The 14,094-nt window shown below is 35.6% G+C and overlaps 1 protein-coding gene across 1 annotated transcript in view; it reads left to right on the forward strand.

Moving 5' to 3' along the window:
• The window catches only part of LOC110019013 (alcohol dehydrogenase-like 4), a 41,854-nt gene that overhangs the window by 10,169 nt on the left and 17,591 nt on the right, over positions 1–14,094 (forward strand). The window lies entirely within an intron of this gene.

Genomic DNA, 14,094 nt, shown 5'->3' on the forward strand with positions numbered 1-14,094 from the left:
TTTAAGTTAATAAATCTCTGAATTTTTGTATGAAATTTGTCCTTGAAAAATTTTTAGACAAAATTATTATTTAAAAAAAAATAATATTTATTAAATAATTTTATATTCTAACGAGCCATTTTCGAGGCGAACACGAGCCGAACACGAACATGAAAATGCTATTCGAGCCGAACACGAACACACTGTTCACGAGCCATTTCGAACACGAGCCGATTTCGAACACGAGCCAGATTCGAGCGAGCCGAACACGAGCCGGGCCTGGGCTCGCTCAGGCTCGGCTCGTTTACAGCCCTAGGTAGCACACTATTTGCGGGATTTAAGTTCCCAAAACATTTTAAAAAAATAAGAATATCCGATGTTCAGTTAAACTAATTTTTTTCGTGTTGGCAAAATTTATTTTGATATGTTAACTTTACAGCGTAAATTAGGATTTATTAAATTCAACTACAAAGCGGATTTTTGGAAAGTCGCTCATTGACCATAGTGAAATCTACGGATAGTTTGATAAATCGGATTTAACTGAGTATAATAAATCCAATTTAAAATATATTCAAATCACAGCCAAACACCGCTTTTGTGGAATTATGGCTGCAGCCGAGTCGAGCATATCATAGTTTGGACTTGACTTGATATAATTATAAGTTCTTCATGTTTTGCTTAAGCATATGTCGAGCTTTCATATATTGTTGGACTTGTTTAGATATTTTTAATTTTTTTGACTTGATTTATATTGATTTGTTTATAATAAGTGAACGAGTATTTAAACGAACTGATGAACGAGCTAAAAATTCAAATGTGTGTCTAGATTTTTCATACAAAAAATTTAATAAATAATTTTATAAATTTGATCGCAGCTATTAATTCATTGATTTTAAAATTTGAACCCTACAATATAGTAAATCTCATTTCTCTTTCATTTTGCACTAAATCACTTGCTTAGGAGATGTTTAGTCGAATTATTTGAGTAACATTTAAGCATGAACAAACCTAAATCCCGCTAAACAACTTAAAATGACAACTTTAAACCTACAAATTTTTAATATTAAGTATTTATATTGCATATATCATATGAGTCATCATTGAGTTATAGTTATTAGTATAATTAATTATATTTTATTTAAATGGTATATCATATATATCTCGAGCTTTCATCAAGCTTAATACCTTGTATTTTTAACGAGTTATTGATATAAATTCATATTTGAAATTTATGACACAAATTCCAAAAAATACATAATAGCCAAGATCTTTTAAATTCATGTTTTTTACATATCTATAATAAAGTAAGACAAACCTGTATTCATGATGATAAATTTTGATCTTGAAGAAATTTGATCTTTAAGAGATAGAGTTTCTCTCTCTAATCCCTTAAAACTTTTTGTACTTTTTGATGAAGGGAAATGTATGGGATGTGTTAGGAAGAGAGAGAATTCATTCTCTAAATCATGCTCTATTTAATCACCATCCATCAAGGGGGTTACAACCAATATAATTTATGATAATTTAATAAATAAATTATTTTTTTTATTATTAAAATCAATGACATACGTTAGTAACCCTTATTCATTTTAGGGATTACATGAATTATAAAATTAATATCATAAGTTATCATAAGTTATGTCAGAAGTTGTGAGTAAAGATAATTAATAATTTAAGTTATCATGAATTAAAAAAATAAATATCATAAGTTATAAGTTAAGAAAATTTGGAGGGAAATGTATGAGATGTGTTAGGAAGAGAGAGAATTTATTCTCTAAATCATGCTTTATTTAATCATCATCCACCAAGGGGGTTACAACCAATATAATTTATGATAATTTAATAAATAAATTATTTTTTTTATTATTAAAATCAATGACATACGTTAGTAACCCTTATTCATTTTAGGGATTACATGAATTATAAAATTAATATCATAAGTTATCATAAGTTATGTCAGAAGTTGTGAGTAAAGATAATTAATAATTTAAGTTATCATGAATTAAAAAAATAAATATCATAAGTTAAAGTTAACGAAAATTAATAGCTTAAGTTATCAAAATAAATATCATAAGTTATTAAAATAAATTTGAGTCATAAATAAAAATATAACAGTTATTTGTTGAGCATAAATAAATTTGAGTCATAAATAAAAATATAACAGTTATTTGTTGAGCATAAAACGAGTTTGTTCGTGAACATAAATGAACAAATTAAGTTATGTTCATATTTAGTTCATCTAAGCTTCGAGCTTTTGTTCAGCCTATTTATTTACTAATTTGAAAGACTGAATCGATTCGATTTAGAATTGTTCATCTCAAGTGGATTGATTCATTTAGAGCCCTAAGTGGGATCGACATTTCCAATTTTAAAATTAATAGCTGTCGCGGGTTTATACAGCACGGCATACTTTTCATTGGCAAGTGTGGCAGGCTTTAAAGATTCGGGGATTTATTTGAGCAATTTCATTCTTTTATTTGAAGTAATTGATGGCTATATTTTCACGATCGATATAAATTTTATTCTGATTTTATTGTAAAAGAAAATGTAAAACATTCTTCTTATCTTCATACAGAATAATAATGATAATAAAACTGAAATAAATATGAAATAATCATTAATATTATGTATCTTTCCCTATTAAATCAGATTTTATAACAAATTGAAATGATGGCATGTAGGGGTTTTGGGCTTCAAATGAATGTATTTATGACTTGTCTGCAGGATCAGAGTTGTCACAACTTGCAAGCATTTGAATTTTTATATCTAATGCGTAAAGTTTGCTCTTTACTGTAATTTAATTTCTTACATGCACCGCACCGCATATATAAGACCTTCAATTAAAGGCATCATGATTGAAAGATAAAAGAGCGAATCACTAGGCCAATGTGACATGCACACACTTATATGATTATATCACTTGGTGGCATAAATTTATGTATGAAATGATGTACTTAATTTTTTGAAAATAGCCGTCACGGTATTTTTTTTTTAATGTGATGTTAAAAAATTGGGTGTTATGCACGTGAATATGAATTTTTTGGTGTTAGTATGTAAATACATGAGAAATATTACATGATGGAAATTAAATTCGCAGTGATAGAGTAGTGATTTTATAGTTTTAACATTGTATGAAAATTCAACAAACACATAAAATACAAATGTCAGGAATTCAATAAGAACTCCAGTCTAACTACAAGGTTGCAAGTAATGGGCGTCGACAACTAATGGTCGACGTTCATAGGTGGTGACAACAGACGGTGGTCAAAGATGATTGGTGGTTAAGGAGGTCAGAAGTCAACGGTGACTAGCGGCTACGAATGTCGGTGGTTATTTGTTAAGTATAGGGGTGTAAACGAGCCGAACGCGAGCTCAGCTCATTTATATTTCGAGTTCAAAAAGTATGTTCGCGTTCGGCTTGTTTGCTTATTAATGATTAGTAGAAGTGCCCAGAACATAACCCTCACAGGAAGAGTCCTCTTAATGACTTTAGTTCAACTTTTTTCATTTTGATGAATTACAGAAAAATGAGTAGATTATTTTATAATACTTTAATTTATTATAAGCTTTTTCTATGAAAAGCCCACCAAGTTCCTCAAAGCTATGAATAGTTCCTTTTAGGAGTGATTTGAACCAAGCAAGCACCAATAAATTTTCTTTTAGGAGGGAAATATATATAATATTTGATACGCCACCAATAATTTTTTATCATTCAGCATGAATGTCAAGGTAATTTTTTGAGCAAGAAACATTTAAACTTTGATTAACAGTCATCAAGAGCTCTGATTTCAGTAAACTTATAGTCAAAGAACTTGTTGAGACAGACCTAATGACATCAAGCACGCATCAGTTTTGCGCCATTTGTGGGAACATCTCAATATCGCCACTAAAGTACTTGCTCAATTTACTACACGACCACTAGACATAATATTCAGGACAACGGAGCCGCTCGCTCCAGCACCCCTTGGTTAAGAGAACATTCATGAAGTTAAGAGCGGCATGTTTCTTCATCTTTCCGCCCTGGAAGACTTTATCCTACCAACGAGGGGGTTTTGGTCCTTCTATGGAAGAACAAATGCCTAGAATGGAGGAGTCTCAACTAGAGATCCTACAACTTCTACGTGGGACCTAACAGCCGCTATCCACACTGATGAACGAAATTCGTTTAACATTAAATCTGTGACATACGAGAAACATACTGCTTGGAGGAACTTGTACTGACCCCCTCCCCAAGAGAGAACACTTCCCCTGCCAGATCGTGATGTTGAACTCCTAGACATCGCAAGTTCCACTCATCCATCTCACCTGACACCGCCACGTCTTGCCGCCATTCCAGATGATGTTATTCATAATGAACTATGACGCCTTGTTCGATAAGAGTTTTCTCTAGAGAAAAATGATCGTTTCCACACTCACTGTAGCATCAATGAATTCTCTTCATTAGCGGATGCAATCCTCCAATACTCTATCCCAATAGGCTTTAAGCTTTCGAACATCGACACTTATGAAGGGATAACTGACCCCTACGAATATATTGCTCATTATCGAACTATCATGCACATTCAGTGTGCGCCTGATGCATTTATGTGCTAGGTTTTCCCGGCTATTCTTAAAAGACAAGAGTGAACTTGGTTCTACTTTCTGTCAGGGTACATTGTAAACACCTTTAACGAGCTTGTCAAACTGTTTGTGGAACAATTCGTAGCAAATCGATAGGTTATCGAGGTTTATCCCATCTCTCAGGAATTCGTCAAAGTGAAGGAGAATCACTAAATGACTACTTCCACAGGTTTTCTACTGAAGCCCCACGGATTCCAGGAGTAGATCTGCAATTACTAAGAAGAGTCTTCCTTAGGGGGCTCCGCCCAAGACCTTTCTACTCATCATTTATGTGGGAGACATTTTGTTCTTATGCTGACCTTGTTCACCGTGCCGAAGCACAAATCTCTATAGATGAGATCATCATTGCTCACAAGGAACAATTTGAGCAATTGGGAGGCAAACGCAAGAATAAAACTAGGGATATCAATCAAATCTCACAGCGAACAATGTTTATACCACAAGGGAATCGTGAGCAACGATCAGAAAAAGAATACACGCCACTCAACAAGTCACTTGTTAACATATTAATGGCCATCAAGGATGAAGAGACTATCAAGTGGCCAAAGCCGTTAAGAAATCCATATGGTGGATATCAGTTTCAATATTGTCATTTCCACTGTGCAAAAGGACATTCAATTGAAAAATATTTCCAATTAAAGGAAGAAATTGAACGTCTGATACATCAAAGTCACCTGGGTCGCTACTTACAAGAACAATGTGAGGAGAATTAGAAGAGAATCGTTGGAGTTATGGAATGAGAATTATAACACCAACTCACCTTATATGAGTAAGAGACTGGCTTATAAACTCTTAATTTTATTCTAGCAAAATTTTCATGTTGCATTAAAATGTCATTTTATCGAAATTTTCTTATTTTCTCATGAAAGATTTTTGTGTAGAAAGCCCTCTTGAAGGAAAGAGGTACCATGCCCCTGTAAGTCGAGCCCAAAAGGCAAGACACAACATGAAGATACGGTACTCTTGAAAGTCAAGCACAAGAAGCAAGGCTCGATGAGAAACTACATGCCTCTGAAAGTCGAGCCCAAGAAGCAAGACTCGACGGGAAGATACGGTACTCCTGAAAGTCAATCCCAAAAGGCAAGACTCGATGAGACTACCATGCCCCTAGAAATCGAGTCCAAGAGGCAAGCTCAACGGGAAGACACGGTACTTCTAAAAGTCAAGCCCAAGAGGCAAGACTCAAGGAGAAGCTACAGTGCCCCTAGAAGACAAGCCCAAGAGACAAGTTTTGATGGGAAGCTAGTAGTGGATAGGGTCCTTACTAGAAAGACTCCATGAGAGCAAGTGATTGAGAGGGTCTCCACTCAAAGACCTTAGAAGACTACAAGTCTCAAAAGACATAGATACATCAAAGACCTCAGAAGGCATAGGTACACTCAAAGACCTTGTAAGGCTAAAAGCCTCAGATGACACAGTACATCAAAGACCTCAGAAGGCACGGGTACACTAAAAACGTCGTAAGGCTATAAGCCTCAGATGACACGGATACATCAAAGACCTCAGAAGGCTATAAGCCCAGAAGACACAAGTGCATAAAATTCCTTAGAAGGCTACGAGCCTCGGAAGTTATCGGTTCATTTCAAGTTCCTATAAGGCAAAAACCCGAGATAAAATAACCTCGGAAGACAATAGCCTTAAAAGGTACACGATTCATCATTTTAGAAAGTGTGTACAAACTTTGATTGCAAAATTTTATACAATTAAGAAGTCACAACAACAATGGAAGCAACAAAGAAATACATTGTTATCATCTACAATTGTCACATTAGATGATTTAAAAAACTACAAATAATAACATATACTTTTACAAGGGCTACAACAAATCACTTTATCCTCAATTAGAGTCAGCATCGTCTTCCTTAAATTACAGTACTTCTGATGATCGTCAAGTGGTCTCCAGATATCTCCACCACATAAAAATGAAAATCTCGCCTCATGGCGCGACAAGAAAACTACAATATTTCTACATTACTTCAGAAGGTGCATGAGCGACATAAAAATCTCCTCTGGAATACACGACATCAAGAAAGAAGATCATGTTGTTTGTCTGCTACGCAAGATGAGGACGACTTTCATCTTTGCGGCAACGAAAAAGAAGATCATGTTCCTTGCCTGCTACCCAAGGCGAGAACAACTTTCTCTTCGCCACAACGCTACACCGCCACTCACTGCCATAACGCGAAGTGACGCCGCAACGCCCTACCGCAATGTGTCGCCGCAACGTGTCGCTGCGACGCACCGCTGCAATGCGTCGCTGCAACCCACTGCTACAACACGTTGCGTCGTCGCGATACTTCGCCGCAGTAATTTACCGCAACGCTTCGCATAAGCATTTCTCCACAACGCTTCGTCGTAACATTTCTCTACAACAATTCGCTGCAACACTTCGCCGCAACTATTCAGGGCAACTTTTCCCCGCAACTCTCCACCCCAATTTGTCATCACAACTCTTTGCTTCTTCGATACTCTCAGCTGCAACTATTTGCTTCGCCGCAAATCTTCTCTGTAATGCATCACGAGTTTCTCACTTGTGATTCTTCTCCTCATCCAAGACCTCTATTTATAAGTTTGATATGACACATAACATTAAAAAAAAAATAGCTCACCATTAAAAAGAAAAAGGCTGTCTATTAAAAAAAATGACAACTCGTTAAAAAAAAAATTGTCTCCTAAAAAAAGGACAGTTCATTAAAAAAAAAAAAAAGGCTTCTCATTAAAAAAAAAATACCTCTTCAATAAAATAATAATAAAAAAAAACTGATCAAAATTCATAATTTTGAAGAGTCTTTTTAACTGTTCAGATTCATCTAATTTGGCAAGCACGCCAAAATAAATAAATTTATAATATTTTTAATGTTCATACAGAGGATTCGAACCCTGGCTCCGCATGCGAAGCAAATGGGGACGTACCAACTGAGCTACAGAAAACTTACACCAAATAAAAGGTAATATACTTTTATTATATTAAGATATTAATGGTATGGATATATTTATACCCATACCCAACAAAAACAAAAAAGCTTCGGATCTAATTAGATTCAGACTAAGAAATTGGGCTCGCCCGAAAATAAGGGGCAACTGAGACGCCACCAATAATTTTTTATCATTCAACACGAATGTTGTCGTAATCTTTTGAGCAATAAATATTCAAACTTTGATCAACAGTCGTCAAGAGCTCCGATTTTAGTAAATTTATAGTTACTCGATGAGGCGGACCTAATGATATCAAAGTTAGTACAACCGCACTCGATGAGACGGACCTAATGATATCAAAGTTAGTACAACCGTATTCTTGTCACCGTTAAATCAAGCCCATATCAAGTGATTAAATCATTATTGGAAGATTTCCAGACACATTTGAAAGATCAAACGAATGTCGAGTTTAGTGAGTTCTTAGTCGAATTGAGCGTCTAGAGAAAAAGAATCCAACGAGTCCAAGATTGCTCAATTCCGACATCGTTAAGGCACTCAATGTCCATCAAACGTCATTCGATCGAAGGAAGCTCTCCGGATCATCTGATCAAAATGGTTTATATTTTTACATTAATTCCACTTAAAACATTATAAATGGAGCCCCTCATGAGGGGGGCTGAATCCTACAAAGAGAGTCTGAGTCATTGAGGAGGAGCTGCAACCCAGCATCACCACCGACCGCCATCGACCACCACTGACCTCCATCAACCACCGCCAAACTCTGTCGTCCCCCACCTATCACTACCGTCCTCCCGTCGACTACTGTAAACCGTCGACCTCCGCCGATCACAATCAACCATCGTTAATTACCATCATCCAGACGATGGTTTATATTTTTACATTAATTCCACTTAAAACACTATAAATGGAGCCCCTCATGAGGGGGGCTGAAGCCTACAGAGAGAGTCTGAGTCATTGAGGAGGAGCTAATGGTTTATATTTTTACATTAATTCCACTTAAAACATTATAAATGGAGCCCCTCATGAGGGGGGCTGAATCCTACAAAGAGAGTCTGAGTCATTGAGGAGGAGCTGCAACCCAGCATCACCACCGACCCATTGACCGTCGACAACGACCATCGACCACCCCTGACCTCCATCAACCACCACCAAACTCTGTCGACCCCCACCATCACTACCGTCCTCTCGTCGACTACTGTAACCCGCCGCCCTCCGCCGATCACGATCAACCGTCGTTAATCACCATCATCCAGACGCCGACAGTCAACGTTATATTCTGAAAAATATAGTTGTCTTTTTCCGTCTGTGGGAGAAGAGATTTCTGTAATCATCAATCAGTGGTGGATTTTCACAATTGGGTCAGACCCCGTGGTTTTTACCTTTCCGGGTTCTCCACGTAAAAGTTTTTGGAGTCATCACTACTCGTTTTTTCTTTCATCTGTGTGTGTGTTGAATTCTTATATAAATGTTAAGACGATAATTCATTACTCTACCGCCGCAGATTTTCCGACATGCATCAATATTAATGATTATTTCATATTTGTTCCATTACTCTACCGCCGCAGATTTTCCTACATGCATCAATATTAATGATTTCAGTTATTATTATTATTATTATTATTATTATTCTGTATGAAAATAAGAAGGATGTTTTACATTTTCCTTAACAGTAAAATCAGAATAAAATTTATATCGATCGTGAAAATATAGTCATCAATTACTTTCAATAAAAGATTGAAATTGCTCAGATAAAGTTCACTCATCAGTGCTTGAAGAGCATTTATTGAGAAAGCCCAAATAAGAGGGCCTGCCACACTTTTGAGAAAGCCCAAATAAGAGGGCCTGCCACACTTTCCACTGAAAAAATATGCCTCGCTGTTTAAACCAGCGTCTGTTATTAATTTTAAAATTGGAAATGTCCATTCCACTTAGGGCCGTAAATGAATCGGTCCACTTGGGATGAACAATTCTAAATCAATTCAAATTAGCAAATAAATAAGTTGAACAAAAGCTCAAAGTTTAAATGAATTAAATATGAACATAATTTAATTTATATATTTATGTTCGCAAACAAATTCGTCTGTTGCTCAACAAGTAACTCGTTAAAAATACAAGATATTATGATATATTATTCAAACAAAATATAATTAACTAGAGTAATAACTATAGCTCGATGATGACTCATATCATATATGCAATAGAAGTACTGAATATTAAATATTTGTAGGTTTAAAGCTGTCATTTTAAGTTGTTTAGCAGGATTTAAGTTAACTCATGCTTAAATGCTATACAAATCATTCGACTAAACATCTCATAAGCAAGAGATTTAGGGCAAAATGAAGGAGAAATGAGATATACTATACTGTAGGGTTTGAAGTTTAAAATCAATGAATTAATAGTTGCGATCAAATTTGTAAAATTATTTATTAAATTTTTTGCATGAAAATCTAGACACTTGTTTGAATTTTTAGCTCGTTCATTAGTTTGTTTAAATATGTGTTCACTTGTTATAAACAAATCAATATAAATCAAGTCAAAAAAATTAAAAAATTTAAATAAGTCCAACAATATATGAAAGCTCAACATAAGCTTAAGCCAAACATGAACAACTTATAATCATATCAAGCCAAGTCCAAACTATGATATACTCGGCACGACTCGGCTCGGTTGTAGCCCTAATTCCACAAAAAAGTGGTGTTTGGCTGTGATTTGAATTTATTTTAAACAGGATTTATTAAACTCGGTGAAATGTGATTTATCAAACTATCCGTAGATTTCACTAGAGCCAATGAGAAGTCGCTCATTTTTTAACTTGATTTATAAACGAGTCGAACGAATATAAGTTTGTTCGTTCGTGTTTGGCTCATTTTAACTCTAAATAATTAAATAGTTATTATTAATTATATCAATTTTTATCTCTATTAAAAAATCTAAATTTAACTGTTTTTAAAAAAATATTTTGGTGATATGACATATAAATATGTAAATACAATGGATTTGGCCCGTATATATATGTAAATGCTCCTAAAGTGGCCGCCTGAAAAGGATAATTTTAGGTGGGATATGTAACGACAAATGATTTGACTGGTAGTTATGTAAATGCCCCTAAAATCTGTGTTCTGCGGCCTAAAAGGTATAAATTTATGGGTCATATATGTAAGTATCCTGTGTATGCTTTAAAATATCCACACATCAAGATTTTTGAAGGGAGAAGTGCTCTTCAAAATCTGTAATTTAGCGTGCTATTCTGAAAAACTTCAGATCCGTGTAAACGATAAGGTATTATTTGCATTATAATTACTATAATATGCTTAATAAAGTTAATTAATTAAGTTTAATAAGAATAATTTAATTAATCAAGTTTACATTTCCTTGATAATTGTTAAGAAATTAGGGCGAAGAAAAATAGAAATCGACACAAATCCAGAAGAGCACACGGATATTTAACGAGGTTCGATAGAGATGTCTAATATCATCGGGAGCAGAGCGGCGACTTCATTTCAATATTCAGAAAGGAATACAAAATACAAGATTCAACTCACCTAGCGTTACATACAGGACATATATATAACCATATAGTACAATATGTAATTACTTAAATTACTCATGTACCAAACCGCGGGGTGTTGCCCCTGCACCCCCAACCCATATAATGAAACTCCTCCGATTGGACAGATCATTCTGCTCCACTCCGCTTGTGGGCTCCGCTCCAGCATCTGTCTCATTTATGGTATTTGAGTTATACCTAACAAATCTCTATCTCGACGAATATTCAACTCCTTAGGAGAAATACATATGCTCAACAAATCTCCACATTGGCTAATATCCAACCCCTTGGGAGAAATACATATACTCAACAAATCTCTACCTTAGCGAATATCCAACTCCATTATGAGAAACACATATGCCCAACAAATCTCCACCTTGGCTAATATTCAACCTCTTATGAGAAATACATATGCCTAACAAATCTCTACCTTACGAATATACAGCCCGTTAGAAGAAATACATCATGAAGTTTCTTATGCACCAATGTAGGTTGAGCCACCACACTTCCGCTGCGCCCTCGTTGTTCCCTAACCCACTAAATTCCAAGAGAAACACCTCTTCAATTCCCAGAGGCATCTCTTCATTCCAAGAGACTCCAAATTCTGGTATTATGAGCTAAACCTAACAAATCTTCAACTTGGCGAATATTCAGCCCCTCATGAGAAATATGTCATGGAGTTTCTTATGCACCAATGTGGGCTGGGCCACCATTTTAAATATTTCTGTGGGCTGAGAAATATGTCATATAATTCCTTAATTAAGATTCTCTTAATTAAATTTCTCAGAAAAAAGGATTTTTCCTTAATTAAATATTCCTTAATTAAACTTTCCCAGAAACCATTTTCTTTAAATTTCCAAGAAAAGCTCCATTTTCGCTTTATAGAAAAGCTTCTTTTTATTTTCTTTCAGAAAACTTTGTTTTCCTTCTCAGAAAGGCTCCGCCTCTGCTTTCTTTCCATAAAAGTCGTGCCTTCCAGAAAAACACTGTTTCCGCTTTCCTTCCAGAAAAGCTCCGCCTCCGCTTTCCAGATTTCTCCGCACTTACCTTTTTAGTAGGAATTTCCTTTCTTGATTCGCGATTCACCGTCGGGAATGTGCAGCTCCGGAGCGCCTGTTGCGAACGAAGGCCCCTCGCTAGTCGTGAATCCCTCCCTGGCCCGCCACGATTTGCAACCTGCTACAATCTATCACGAACTGGAAGAAGCCTCGCTGATTCACAGATCTTCACGCACGCAAACCTCCTTCGCAAAGCTGCTTCGCCTGTACACAATCTGTTTCGCCCATTCAAGCCTGCGGACGATTTTCTTCGCTTGATTGCTGCCTGGTTGGGAACCGCCAAGAATCGTCGAGAACCGCCGAAGTCTCTGTCAAGTCCCCGTCCTTCCTGCGCCGACTTCTCCGAAGCTTCGCCGAACTCTTTGAATTCGCAGAAGCCCAAATCCTTGAAACCTAGTCGCCAAATTTTCTTCAATTCTTCTTTCTTCCTATGCGGACGAAATTTTTCTTCTCTGCCCTAGAACCTCGCTCTTATACCACTTGTTGAGAAATCAGGGCAAAGAAAAATAGGAATCAACACAAATCCAAAACAACAAACAATTCAACAAATATAATTACATCCTCGGGAGCAGAGAAGCGACTTCCTTTCACACTCGGGAGCAGAGCAGCGACTTCCTTTCAATATTCAAAAAAAAATACAAAATACAAAATACAAAATACAATATTCAGCTCACCTAAGATTACAGACATGACATATTATAGCCCTATAGTGCAATATGTAATTATTTAAATTATATCTGTACCAAACTGCGGGATGTTGCCCTCGCGCCCCCAACCCACATAATGAAACTCCCCCGATTGTACAGATCCTTCCGTTCCACTCCGCTTGTGGGCTCATATATGAGGCATACCTAACAATAATTGTTAAGGACGAGGCTGCTCCAATTTAGCTCGAGCTGAACACAAGTCAATTTGAATAAATTTGAGCCGAACATAAACATGTTATTCTCGAGCTATTTCGATTACGAGTTGAACACGAATAAGCTCTCGGCTCACTCATATTCACCTTATTTACAGGCCGTTATTAGCATATCTAAATGCATGCATGAAAGATATGTTATATTAAGAAGAAAAAAAAAGGTTGATAACATTAATATTTTTATGTGATGTCAAACATTTGAGTGTTATTAAATGTTAAGAGTTTTGGTATTGGACATGAAAATATATAAGAATTGTATGTTAATTCCCTTAATTTCTTACTAAATCGATATCTGATTTAGAAATAAAAATTATTAAATTCATGTATTTTAGCATTGCAGAAATAACTTATTAAGGATGTAATAACAAAAATAAACCTTTTTTAAAATTATTGAGGTGATTTAAACGTTAACATTAAAATAATATATATATATACATATATATTTCAATAAGAATAAGAAATAACTTAATAAGAAAAATTTTAATTTACTAACGTGTGTATATAATACGAGCCGAACACATCTTAGTATATATATATAAACTTGATGAGTAGTATTTCGAGTCAAAACGAGCCGAACACATCTTAGTTCGTGTTCGGCTCGTTAACTTATCAAACGAAATTAACGAACCGAACACGAGCTTCTTAACAAGCCGAACACGGAGGACTGTTCGTGAACAATGAGCCGTTTTGACAGCCCTAATGAAAATTCTGATTCTACTACTCATCCTCGTCATCCACATCATCCTACACTCATATATTGTATATCTGTCATAATGTCCCGATAACAACGTAGATAGCACTATGCTGCCATATAAATGACCTGATGTGACACCCAATCTGTCGTCCGCACAACGGATTATCAAAATACATAATATTACCTACATCATCCGGATCCAATTATCCCAGCACAATATTTTTACTTTGTTACCTTTTTCTTGTTCTAAAAGTAGCGTCTCGCGGGAGCAAAAAAAATAAAATAAAATTGATTTTTTGTTTGTATTAGAACTTAAGATGATTTTACCGGGAGTCTCGTG

This window comes from Phalaenopsis equestris, unplaced genomic scaffold (genome assembly GCF_001263595.1).
Source record: "Phalaenopsis equestris unplaced genomic scaffold, ASM126359v1 Scaffold000038, whole genome shotgun sequence".
Taxonomy (NCBI): Eukaryota; Viridiplantae; Streptophyta; class Magnoliopsida; order Asparagales; family Orchidaceae; genus Phalaenopsis; species Phalaenopsis equestris.